Source organism: Leucopleurus acutus (assembly GCF_964270905.1).
Source record: "Leucopleurus acutus genome assembly, chromosome: 1".
NCBI lineage: Eukaryota > Metazoa > Chordata > Mammalia > Artiodactyla > Delphinidae > Leucopleurus > Leucopleurus acutus.
The window spans coordinates 84,442,176-84,455,527 of record NC_139142.1 but is presented as its reverse complement, the minus strand read 5'-3'; the positions used below and the strand labels follow the sequence as shown (position 1 = coordinate 84,455,527).

The 13,352-nt window shown below is 41.8% G+C and overlaps 1 protein-coding gene across 15 annotated transcripts in view; it reads right to left on the bottom strand.

The window, feature by feature from the left end:
• Positions 1–13,352, bottom strand: part of MGA (MAX dimerization protein MGA) — a 159,107-nt gene that overhangs the window by 95,234 nt on the left and 50,521 nt on the right. The window contains exon 1 of one of the 15 annotated variants that reach the window (XM_082846078.1): positions 3,618–3,696. The exons of 13 other annotated variants lie outside the window; for them this stretch is intronic. The gene's annotated coding sequence lies outside the window, so the exon portion shown is untranslated. Of the gene's footprint in view, positions 1–3,268; positions 3,319–3,617; positions 3,697–13,352 lie in introns of those variants that run through there. One more of the 15 variants, XM_082846079.1, reaches the window with a different exon arrangement.

Sequence of the window (13,352 nt, the reverse complement as noted above, 5' to 3'; positions counted from 1 at the left end):
ATTTTTACAGGTAAAACTGGGGCAAAGAAGTTTTAACCAATCACTATCCTTTAAAAATTAATCTATGAAATATCAAAGATTCTACTGACAGAAATCCAGTTTAGTGTTAAGAGACTGAACTGAAGTAAACTTCATACTTACGTTATATATACACATTTCAAAATTTTCCTTTCATCTAAACAGAAAAATTAAGTGCAGAAGAGTCAGACTGCCATATCTGCACTCTGTACACAAGTAACTAATAAATGTAAAAATGTGTATTAAGAGGAAAAAAAAGTTAGAACTTTCTGACTTTTGATTTGTATAAGGTCTTTTTTTTAATCTTCCAGTCAAGTTATTCCAGGAGTTGATTAAAATGTATAAAACCAAAAACCTAATTTACGAACAAAACAATCTCTATCTTGAGCCATACATTGCTATTTGGTTTACAAACAAGTATTAAAATTTTATTCCACAACAATCTTTAAGCACAGATTTCACTTCACTATAAGCAATATGCCTATGCTTTTGGAATACTATATATACTGGATTTTCTAAAGAAAGGATAGTCAATTCAGCAAATTTAGCTGTTTCAGACACAGAAATACCACTCTAAAGTCTAAGATAACTTTAACCAATTGCAAAAATCAAATTACTTTAGGAAGAGCTAGGCTACTCATGAAGCAGTAAATCTCCTTCCAGCAAGATTCTAAAAATACTCTGTGTTTGGCTCTCTGAAAGCATTAAGGAAGACCACAGTTTTGCTACATAGATATAACTTAACATTCAAAAAAACAATCTCAGTTCAGCTTTTCAAGATCAAGCAGTTATCTACATAAAATAACTATAAAAATGACCCGAGGAGGTAAGTTTAATTGTGGATGTGAAATACTAACATTCTGAAAATGTCAACGTTTTGAAGGTACAGGCACTCACACACCAATACACAAATGCCATTTCGCAGAGAATATTTTCGGGTAACATGGCAAGTTCCATAAGTAAATTGCTACAATTTCAGAGTCCCTATTCTGAGTATCTTTTCACCAGTGACATCTCTGGGAAATGTTTAACTACTAAAGCCATAACCCTCATACAACTTACCAAATACACTAACTGGTTTACTAGGTAGGTACCTAATTCAATGATTCAGGTACTAGTACGCCAATTTAAAATTGGCCCCAAAGTACGCCAATTTAAAATTCCAAATCAATACCATTACTTTAAAAACACAAACTATTCAAATGATGGTGAACCTAAACCGAATGTTTCCGAAGTTGCTAAAAATAACCATAACTTTTCATACAACAAATGCATTACTGTATGGTAGGTACAAAGATGTTAGTTTGTTCCTTAACATAATCATTCACTGTAAGAGTGTGGTTACGTTTCTGAAACTCAAATTTGTAAGAGAATAGGTTCACTCGAATTTCAGTATTCACCAATAAACAATGAGCCCAGAAATTTGAAAAATCTTTTTAAAACTATAATTTGCACACAAAAATAATCAGAAAATATGATAGCAAGTGATGCAAAGAGTAAAAGAGCCAACTATCCGTTCTTAATCGTCATTAAGTTAACTTTAATAATTAAATAAATGGTACTCGCGATCTATTAATAAGCGCTTACTTTGGACCAGACTATACCCTGGGCATTTTATCATCACCACAACCCTAAATTTGAAAGGTAAATTTCAAAATATTATCTGAAATGCTTTAGGTTTTAAGGCACAAAGTTGCATTTACCTAAGATAGTAGTCGCCCCCCCTTCTCTCCTCAAATACCATTTGTTAATGCTGGCTTCATGAGCATTTTCTATTCCTAGGAATGATCCCTTAACTACAACTCGGTGTTAGAAAGCTCTCCGGTCCCTAATATTTGCATAAGTAGAATTTGAAGAACTAACGTATATGGCAGAAACGGACAGCAATCAAATGGCCACCTTGCCTTGGATTAACTATGGCAAGGTACCTGGGGCACTAAGTTTTCTCAAATCCTAAGCACGTGTTCTCTGGAAAATGCACCCAACCCACTCAACTCACACAACAGCTGGAAACATAGCCCTACAGCAGCAAGAAGCACTAGCGCCCACTCCATACCCTTGGAAGTGAAAAGGCCGCCTGCCAGTCTCGGAGGACTACAGTCGCCGTCGACTATCGGGGCCCACATCACCGCTTTCCAACTGCAAAGGCCAGCTAGCCAAGAACCACGTGAAAAAATGCCGCAAGGAAAGCTCTTCCGGGGAAGGAGAGTCCGACTGATCACGTGCCGCCGGCCGGAACCAGCGGATCGCTCGGCGGGATCCAGTCGCATTCTGTTACCGTGGAAACTACAGAACCACCCGCCCGGCCCTCCCAGGCCAGCCCCCTTCCCAGCAGCCGTCACGCCATCTCCAGGCACTTTCCCTGCAGCCTAGCCGCGGCGTCGTGCCCAAAAAGAGGCAGAGCAGGCAGTATTTGCCAGGGACTCTGCCGCAGAAGCCCGGAAAGCTTCACAACACACACTGGCAGCGCGCGGGTGGGCTCGAGAGTTCTCTTGATCCACGTGTCTGCCCCAGCGACGCGAACCCTGGGAGAGTGGTCTTTCCTCAGAAGGAAGAGTACTTTCGTTACTCACGTTGTTCTGCCATTGGTAACCCTTCCTTTCAGACCTCCTACACTCTCCCTGCTTCCAACCTGGCCAGAGGAGGCATCTCCAGAGTTCCGAAGGCAAACCAAAACTCTTCAAATCATGACACTACCACTTCCTACTCTCAACCCAGTGTGAAATAATCCCTAACTTCTCCATACTCTTCGCACGCAGATTCGTCAACTTTGGTGACCGGTGCTCGGAGCGGTTTATTTCTGTCCCAGACCCACCTACCGCTAAGGGCGGAGACCAACTTGACAAATTAATAGAAGCGGGAAGGCACACAAACAGAGAACTAGCCAAAGGCTGCCCCACAGAGGGAAAAAGAAAATAACACCTGCTCTTCCCACCTGTTTTCCCCGCCCTCATTTCTGCACTTACGAACCACCGGTCCTTTGTTTACCAAGTTCCCACTCCTATACGGCTCACTTCCTCGCCCTCCTTCTTTATTAAACTCGCGGTCTTGCTTCAAACAACCTGCCAGGAAATTACATGCTGGGCGACAGCTTTATACAGGTGTCAAAACGCTGCACACAGCTCCTTAGAAAAGCGAGGTCAGCACAGTTTTGGAACCCCGAGACCTGAGCTCTAAAAGGCAAAGCGCACAAGCACGGCTCTCGACCTAAAGCTCCACGCCTGGCTGGAAGGCGTCACGCGTATCGTACCATGCGGTGCGGCACCCCACGCACGCGAGGGCAGGCCCGCGCCATGGGCGCTTCTCACCCCGCCCGCCTCGTGGCCTCTTGCTGGCGTCGATGTTCCCAGTTAGTTCGCGGCGCGACGCGGAAGTGAGGCCGGGGACGCGCGCGAGGTGACATGCGCAGCCTCGCTCAGAAGACCACAGGCGCGCGCCAAAGGCGGCTCCGCGCAAGGCCTGGCCTGGCCGGAGCGTGCGAAGATCGCTCAGCGGAACGCTTCTGACACCATAAAAAATACACAAGAGCTTCAAACTCTCGGAAAACTCCAATCGGGCCAGTACTAAAGAGACGTCCTCCACCCAGGCCCGAGAGTTACCGTGCGGGGCGTGGCCGGCCTCACCCGGAGTCCTTCACATCCCGCTGGGGGCGGGTTATTCTGTTCGGTTCGCACACCGTGTGTCCGCTCCAGCTGAAGAGCCTGCGCGCGCATCAAACGTCCACGTCATCGCGCACGCGCTCCTACCGTCTCGGAGGCCGTCGCGCAAGCGCAAAAGGAGGCGCGAGCAGCACCTCCCTCGCCCCTCCCCCAACACCAGGAGGCCAAACGGCCCCGGAGCTGCGACAAGACCCTTGGGACCCGCCCCTGGAGCTGAAGCCGCTGCCTTTCCGGGTACCAGCAACCGAGAAAAGCCTACTGAAGCTTCCAGAATCAAGAGTGACGAGGCAGGAGGGAGGTACCCCAATTCCCCCTGCCTCGCACACGAAGCCTTCGCGAAAACTGTGAAACCTTTGCCCGCGGGCTTTCTCAACTGAGCCTGCCACCTTTTCCCTTGGGCTCCTCGCCGGCCCCGCCCCTGCTGAGCCCAGCCCCACCCACGTGGGATTCCGCAGCCCGCAAGGCTTCATTGGCCCGTCAAATGAATCCACGATCTCCCTCCCCAATGTGCTGTGGGCTTAGAGAGCGCCAGAACGTCGGGAAACCTTGAGGAAAAGTCCCTGAGAGACGGGTGATGGAGTTTACAACATCCAGAACCGAAGAACACTAGTAAAGTAGGGAGGAGTCCGAAAGCCTCAATGCCGAGTGGGAAGGGAAGAAGAGTTGCTACTAGCTTGCCTGATACAAAGATGAAAGATGTCCTGATAAAACAGTAAAACGTGGAAATGAGAATTTTGCACGATAGAGTGTTATCTGAGCATTAATGCCCTGATCCTGCGTTTTCAATTTTTGTTTGTTCAAGATATTTAAGCTATGAGGTGCAAACAAAAAGTTATCTATGATGTGTCAGGCGGTTGTCAAACATCAAAAATTATCTTTCTTCTTACCCACCCCTTACCAGCCATTCTTTCTTCTCTGCGAACACGCCAGTAAAAAGGGAGAGTTGTTTAAAGTTGTAGAAAAGAGGCAAAACAGAAATTGGTAGTAAAAGAGCAGAAATTGTGGTCCATGTTTCCAAACTTTCCTTTCACTCTCTTAGAAGAACTGGCAAGTACTGAGAACCTACTACCTGCTAGGTGACTTGACATAAAACACTGTGAAGGACAATGTTCATTACAGCTCTGTGTACAATAGCCAGGACATGGAAGCAACCTAAGTGTCCATCTACAGATGAATGGATAAAGAAGATGTAGCACATATATACAATGGAATATTACTCAGCCATAAAACGAAACGAAACTGAGTTATTTGTAGTGAGGTGGATGGACCTAGAGACTGTCATACAGAGTGAAGTCAGAAAGAGAAAAACAACTACCGTATGCTAGCTCATATATATGGAATTTTAAAAAAAAAGGTACTGAAGAACCTAGGGGCAGGACAGGAATAAAGACGCAGATGTAGAGAATGGACTTGAGGACACGGGGAGGGGGAAGGGTAAGCTGGGACGAAGTGAGAGAGTGGCATGGACATATATACACTACCAAATGTAAAATAGATAGCTAGTGGGAAGCAGCCGCATAGCACAGGGAGATCAGCTCAGTGCTATGTGACCACCTAGAGGGGTGGAATAGGGAGGGTGGGAGGGAGACGCAAGAGGGAGGAGATATGGGGATATATGTATATGTATAGCTGATTCACTTTGTTATACAGCAGAAACTAACACACCATTGTAAAGCAATTATACTCCAATAAAGACGTTAAAAAAAAAAAACTGCGAAGGAGAATGAGGAGGTTACAAGAAAGCCAAAAAGAAGAGGTTTATCCAACAAGACTTATCTGAGCTGGACTCCAGGCATATTAGGAAGGGTCTTCTTTCTCTGCCTTCTGCTCTTCCTGAGAGAATATGCCACACCATGGGGAGAAATTGTGCTGGAATTAATATGGAATGGAAAATATGCAGGCTAAAGTTAATGGACTTCTGAACTTGCTCTGAAACCCCCATTCAGGCACTGTCAACCACAGCATTACCAGTGCAACAAACGAATAATATCCAAGATACTAGGCAAAAGTAAAAAGTAACAGTTTCTTTCACACCTTCCTCTTCTTCCCTGATCCCAAGCACCTCTTTCCTGGAAGCTGCCTTTTCAGAATCTCCCACCTCATCCAAGAATGCCTTCCTGTCAAAGGTCTAAGGTTTCCTCATATAAAATTTCCATTTTCTGAAGCAGAAATAAAATTTGTGTTGACTTGTTATTAATGCATCTGATCCTAAGGTGTAAATGAATGATGACTGGTTAACAACCATGGCTAGTCAGAGTTGCATCCCAAGAAGAACACGTTAACACAAATGATATCCCTAATTGGAGAATTGGGGGTGTGGGAGAATGGAGTTTTTCTTTTGCTACTCTCTCCCAACACCAGGCAAACATTATGAAATGCCAGACACTTAAAAATATTTTTTTCAAGATTTAGCACTGGATCTCCTCCTGGTGGGAGAGGTAAACTACCTGTATTTTTTCAAAGTGGGATTTATTTACCTTACCTATACAGATCTAGAGATGTACTATCAAGAACCTGAGAACTTATAAATGTTGTTTTTATATATATAATCTAAAAATAATAATATTGCCACACCATTTCAGTGGCCTATTTTTGATTTAACATTATGCTAGTACCAAAGTAACCACTTTTTTTGTTTGCTTTTTCAAGCAACCTCTGTGTTTGCATTCAGGGTTTAATGCAGTGTTTCCCAGACTGGGATCCTTGGGTGTTCTCTTTGGATATGTAAGAACTTCTTCCTTTATATTTTTTTTTAAGATTTTTTTGATGTGGACCATTTCAAAAGTCTTTTATTGAATCTGTTACTATATTGCTTCTGTTTTATGTTTTGATTTTTTGGCTGCGAGGCATGTGGGATCTTAGCTCCCTGACCAGGGATCAAACCCGCACCCCCTGCATTGGAAGGCGAAGTCTTAACCACGGGACCGCCAGGGAAGTCCCTAGAACTTCTTCCTTTAAAAGGCATCTGTATATAACCCAAGTTTTTAAAATTCCAAGCTAACTACAAGAATTGACGCTCATGAGTTTCACAGGTAAACCTCAGCGGTCTAGTTGAAGAGCCCTAGGTGACTGTGTCACCACCCAGTCCTGGAATGTTCTAGGAGTTTCCATGCGACTTCGGCTGCCTGTGGTTGAATCGTATGGACCAAGCTTCAGGTGCCAGGAGAGCCTGCTCCTTTCAATTGGAATTCTCTCATTTCAGTTATCAAAGCTCACCTTGTTCATCCAGCCTGATACAAAAATCTTTCCCTGGGACATTCCCTAGTGGTCCAGTGGGTAAGACTCCGTGCTCCCAATGCAGGGGGCCCGGGTTCAATCCCGGGTGGGGGAACTAGATCCCGCATGAATGCCACAACTTAAGAGTCCGCATGCTGCAACTAAAAGTTCCTGCGTGCCACAACTAAGACCCAGCGCAGCCAAAACAAATAAATTAAAAAAAAATTTTTTTAATCTTTCCCAGGACTTTCCTGGTGGCACAGTGGTTAAGAACCCACCTGCCAATGCAGGGGACATGGGTTCAAGCCCTGGTCCGGGAAGATCCCACATGTCACGGAGCAACTAAGCCCATGCGCCACAACTACTGAGCCTGCACTCTACAGCCTGCGAGCCACAACTACTGAGCCCGTGTGCCATAACTACTGAAGCCCACGTGCCTAAAGCCTGTGCTCCACAAGAGAGGCCACCACAACAAGAAGCCCGCGCACCACAACAAAGAGGAGACCCCGCTCGTCGTAACTAGAGAAAGCCCACGCACAGCAACAAAGACCCAATGCAGCTAAAAATAAATTAATTAATTTTTTAAAATCTTTCCCTTGGATTTCTTTGGTTGGACCTTCAAAGAGATTTCACTAAATATTAGGGGGGTGGGGATAGAGAATGCATGGAATATAAACAATATGGCTAGAAAGAACACAGTTTTGAATCAAGATTGCTCTATAAACACATAAGCCCTATCCATTTACATGCACATTTTTCCTATTCGACAAATATCTGAGTGCCTTGTATATGCTGAGGAAAGACAGGCACCTCATGCACTGTTCAGAGGTCTACACTAGAACCCCAAAGAGTTGGCACAACTTAACAGAATCCACCAGCAAGACAGATGATATTCCTTATCCAATCTATCCAGATCCCACCTTCCCAATTCCAATTTCTACTGACGGCATACCTTCCTCAAATGACTAAAAGAGAAAATGATCCCACTCTTCAGATGAGACCATCACCACCCCTCATATAACTCCTGGGTTGTTGTCTTGTTTACAGTATCTTAATTCAATACAATAAAGACCATTCTTAGAATAAGAGCTACATACAGACTAGGTTACAAAAGAGGCTTGTTTTTTGTAACAAAAAAAAGCTGTCACTAGCCAGGTTTCACTAAAAACTTGTATGCTAGGCAGAGGGAAAAGAGGGAATCATAACAGCTTATATATAACTCCTTCTTTGCCTACTATTTATTACTGCAACTAAAACCAACTCATGCAGAGGGACAAGGTATAACTGGCTCTGATATCTGAAACTTGGACTAAGGTATTAAAAGTGGCAAGAGTCCTGCCCTGAAGGAGCAATTAATCTATCCAATGAATAGCTTTAGAAGTTTCTTAATCAGTATAGTAATGTGATTAAAAGCATGTTTTAGAAAATATCTGTTAACAAAAGGATGGAAAAGAGAATAGAAATGTGATGGAATGTTATCAGTGTTCATGAAGAAACACCATTCCCTCTTGCTGCCCCATATCTTAAACCTGCACAATCATATTCTTTTCCCTTTGACTAAGATCTTCCCAGATGCCTCAAACCTAACTTATTTACTCTTCATGCTTAAGCTTAAATGTCAATTCTTCAAGAAACTTTCCTTAACCCCCAATGACAGATGTCTCCCTGTTATATGCTCTCATAGTACCCTGTATTTCTTATAGCACCTACCACAACTATAATTATTTTTAAAACTATGCATTAATGAATGTCTTGCCCACTGGACTGTTTGCTCTACTCTATTCTAGTGCCTAGCACAATGCGTGGAACAGAGCAGACACATAGTATCTGTTGAATTAACGAATATGAAATCACAGGTCCCAGTTTTCCAGGCAAGTCCGAATATCAAATATTGACTTAATGTCCAACAATTTGGGATTTGGAAAACAGGGTCATAATACATTTAACCATACTCACATTGATATTAGCAAACAAGCATCCTGCTGTGGCCAACATTTTCCAAAGGTGTACAGTTGTAGTTAGAAAAAACTTGTACCATTGACTCTTACCTCAAATTATTTCTCCTTAGAGGAATGGATAAATATTATTGACAGGGCAGATGCTTCAAGAGGTAAGAATATTTTTCTAGGAAACTCTAACTACTTATTGACTGCCTTCTGCATGAGTGACTTTTGACAATATTACCCAGGAAATCAAAAAAGGCAAGCAGATTCTTTGCACTGGGAGAAATTCTATGATCCCATAATTTACCATCTGCTAACAAAAGCAACAAGTTGTAACAGAGATTGCCATCTGCATATACTCGATCTACAAAAAAAAAAAAAATTAGTAAATATCTTCAAGGTGAAAAGGTACTTTAGTAACAGTGAATTTGTTTTAGTAAGATCTAAAGGGGAAAATGTCAGAAATCAGTTAAAATGAAGTTCAGAAAGCTAGTTTCAGAAGGATTACAAAACAAAAAAGAATAGATCTAAAAGAAAAGTAAACTTATACATTTTCAATGTAATATTGAGCCCGTAGAAGAAACATCTTATCTAGGAAAGCATAAAAGGAAGAACAGGAAGAAGTTTATCTAACTAAGCCTAGAGCTGTGCAGGGATTTAAAACACACATGAAAACATATAAAAACAGAAACTAGAACTACTGCCCAAAGAAGAGGACTGGGAGACAGCAAGTAAACTGCAAGGCTGCAATCAGGCAAAAATCAAGAAGCCTATGGCAGAAAAATACACTGAAAAACTGTCTGCAAATGTGTATGAAAGAAGGCATGCTTACTTTACATGAAGGGCACCACTGCCTCATGGAAATGAGCTATGGTGATCAACGTAGTGGTTCCTAGACTACTGGGACATCATAAACCAGTAAAATTTCCCCCCAAAAGATTTAAATGACCATCACAAGGTGACCAAATTTTTAACTTACAAAGTATACCACCTACCATTACCAGTCATTCTTAAAATAATGGGGTTTTTAAAAATTATTTTTTGGGGGGCTGCTCCACACGGCTTGCGGGATATCTTAGTTCCCCAACCAGGGATCGAACCCAGGCGCCCTACAGTGGAAGCACGGAGACCTAACCACTGCACCACCAGGGAATTCCCAAAATAACGGGTATTTTAAGACCAAAAATCAAGGAGAACATATCTCATAACGAATAATAGTCATTTATTTTTAATACGTTTAGATAGACGAAAAATGTACTCCACTGTCCTTATTTCGTGATATACCACTGAAAATTTGCAGCAGATGTTTAGAAATGACTGCTAGCCACATAGTAGGCTCCCTGGATAGCTAAGATTTGGTCTTCTGAGAAAAAATAACATACAAGAGGCCTGGGATGGGGTAATAAATCACTTTGCCAAGGAGTCAAGAGTCAGCCTCTCTTCGTCAGTAACAGTAGAAGAGAAGAGGATGTTAGCCAGGAGATACCCCAATCCAGACTATAGGACAGCCACATGATTAGCAAGCTACTCTGAGTGTGTGTGTGGTGGGGGGCAAGGAGTGTCACTGAAAACAAGATGATAGCTTTAGCGCTATGGCAAGATCCTAGACCCTCAATAGAACTATATGAGAACAATGCAGTAAAACCAAGAAACAAGGTCAGATTGGGTGAACCACCCATTCGATCAATACATACTTAAAAACTGTGGGACACATGGTGGCTCATGGTGGCAAAGGAAGAGGCAGGTCAAGTTGGGCTTCAGGCATATCAGACAAAGGAAAAACAGGGGTGTAAAAAAACTTGTTTTATCTGAGAAGTAAACCTAAGAGGATTTTAAATGACTTAAAAATAAACGCTGAAAAAGGATTTTATAACCTTTACCTTTACTAAAAATGTTAGCTATGATCTAACCACTGGAGGGCAGGCAATACCTGTTAAAGGAAAGGAAAAAGGTGTATTGAAATATAGAATGTAAAGATTATTCAAGCAAGTTGAATATAGTACATTATCCAAATTATCTATATATAGATTATAAATTGCAGTGATTACACAGAGCCGATATTTTTCATCCCAGGATTAGTTCCACCCAACATTCTCTAAATAAGGATACAATCAGTTAAGTAAATATGTGTTAAGCACCAACTATGTGTAAGGCACTGAACCAAGGATAAAGAAATGAATAAAAACAAGTCCCCTTGAGTTCTAGATGAAGAGACAGGATAATAACATTGCAAAACTATTGTTGGCAGTTTGGAAAAAGCCTTCTAGGAACATCATAGGAATGCGCACAGCCTAGGGAATCTAAAAGATTACAAAGAAGAGGGGACTTTTGAGCTGGGTCCTGAAGGAGAAATAAAATTAATGAGAGAGAAAAGAAGGACACTGCAGGCAGTAGCTATATAATCAGTAAACAGATAACTACAATAAATTATCCACAATTTGGAGATAGGGCTGCCTTTATAAAACACTGAAGTAAAGATCAATGCAATAGGTAAAATTAGTACCATGTAGAAGTAACCTACCCTACGAAATGGGATTGGACACTTGGGAGATATTTACCCAATCTATAACTCCATGATGCTCATGATATATATACATTCACTCTTTCAAACATTTAGATCCCTACTCTATACTGTCAAACATTTATCAAAGGTGTACAAAAGAAAAACTAGAGAAGCACAGCGTAAAGAGGAACTGTCACTGAAGTATCAATAAAGGCTTAATGTTAAATAAAGGATGTCTAGAAGTTGACAAAGCAAAGGTGGGAAAGGTTTTCTAATCAGAAAACAGCTGTGCAAAGGCACATGATATAAAAGAACAGAGTATTCATTAATTTCTTCAAACATTTGTTGTGCATTTACCACATACAGATTATGGAACACAAAAATAAGATACGATTTCTGCTCTCAAGAGCTTGCAATCAATTATCAGACAACCAATTATCACATAACCAATAAGCAATGATGACAGCAAAAAATAAAGAACGCTATTTTTATGGTTCTCTGTCCAGGGTGCAATGGAAGCACAAACAAAGGGCAGCTAAATCAGACTGAGGAAGTCAGAGAAGAATTCCCAGAGAAAGTGAAGAATGAGTAGAAATTAGCAAGGTATGAAAGAGCAGGAGCAGAGTGGGTGCAGAAGAATAGCATTTCAGACAGAAAGCAGCCTATGTGAAGACAGAGAAACAAGAGAGGGAACACATTCAGGGAGCACAAGTACTGTAATATGGCTACTATTAAAAATGTCCATATCTGTGGAGAAGCATAACTATAGGACTAGAAAAGACAAAGGGAGCCATATTTTATAGTACTTAGCAAGCAAGAGGTGGAAATTCATCTTATAAGAAGAAGAGATCATTCAAGGGATTATAAGAAGATACATGAGGGACTTCCCTGGCAGTCCAGTGGTTAGGACTCCGCGCTTCCAATGCAGGGGGCGTGGGTTCGATCCCTGGTCGGGGAACTAAAATCCCACATGCCGTTCAGCTCCGCCAAAAAAAAAAAAAAGATGATATATAAAATACTCAAACTCACATGTTTTAAGAAAATTATTTCTGGCACTGGTTAAGACCATGTGGAAGATGCAAGACTAGAAGCCAATCAGACTTCTCTCCATATCCACCTACATACTTGCTCACATCAGAAACCCAAGTAATTCTTGACACTTTCCGCTTCCTTACCTGCCCAAATGTCTAGACAATCACCAAATTTTCCTGTTGTTTCAACATCCCTTTCTGACCATGATGTGATCTCAAAGCACCACATATTTGTCCTTACTAGAAATTATCACAGTTCTAATATTTATACTTACTTGTGTAATTCTTTCATTGCCTTATTTCTCCCCCTTATCCCACCACCCCCACAAACGAGACTATAAATTCGGAATTGTTTCTTTTTTAACCTCTATGTTGTACCCTCAGCTTCTATTATAGTACCCGGCACTTAGAAGCACTCAATTTAAAACGCTTTAAACCCATACGTTTCATTCCACCTCCACTATTGCCACTCTAGTCCTAAATACCAACAGCTCTTACCTGAGCTACTACAATAGACTTTTTTTTTCTTTTTTTCAATAGACTCTATCTCTAGGTACTCATTCTAGCTCTTCTCTAGTCCATTTTCCACACAGCAGCAAGTGACACTTTCTAAACATAAATCAGTTCATGCCAGCTCTGCCATTTATAACCTTCCATTAGCTTCTCATTTCATTCAGAACAAAATCCAAACTCCTTAATATGGCCTACAGATCTCTGCATTCATGTCATTCTCCCCACAACATACCATACTCCAGACACAATGACCTTCTGTTTGTCAAATGCTCCAAACCCTTTCATACCTCAGGGTCTTTGTACTACCTTTTCTTTTTGCCTGAAATGCTTCCAGTCCCCACAAATCTTCACTTAGTTAACATCTATTCCTCCTTCAAGTCTGTGTAATTGCCACTACCTCAATGCTATCCCTACTCCCTACTCTAAATTCTCTCAAAATAGCCTGTTCTGTTACTTCATGACACTTATC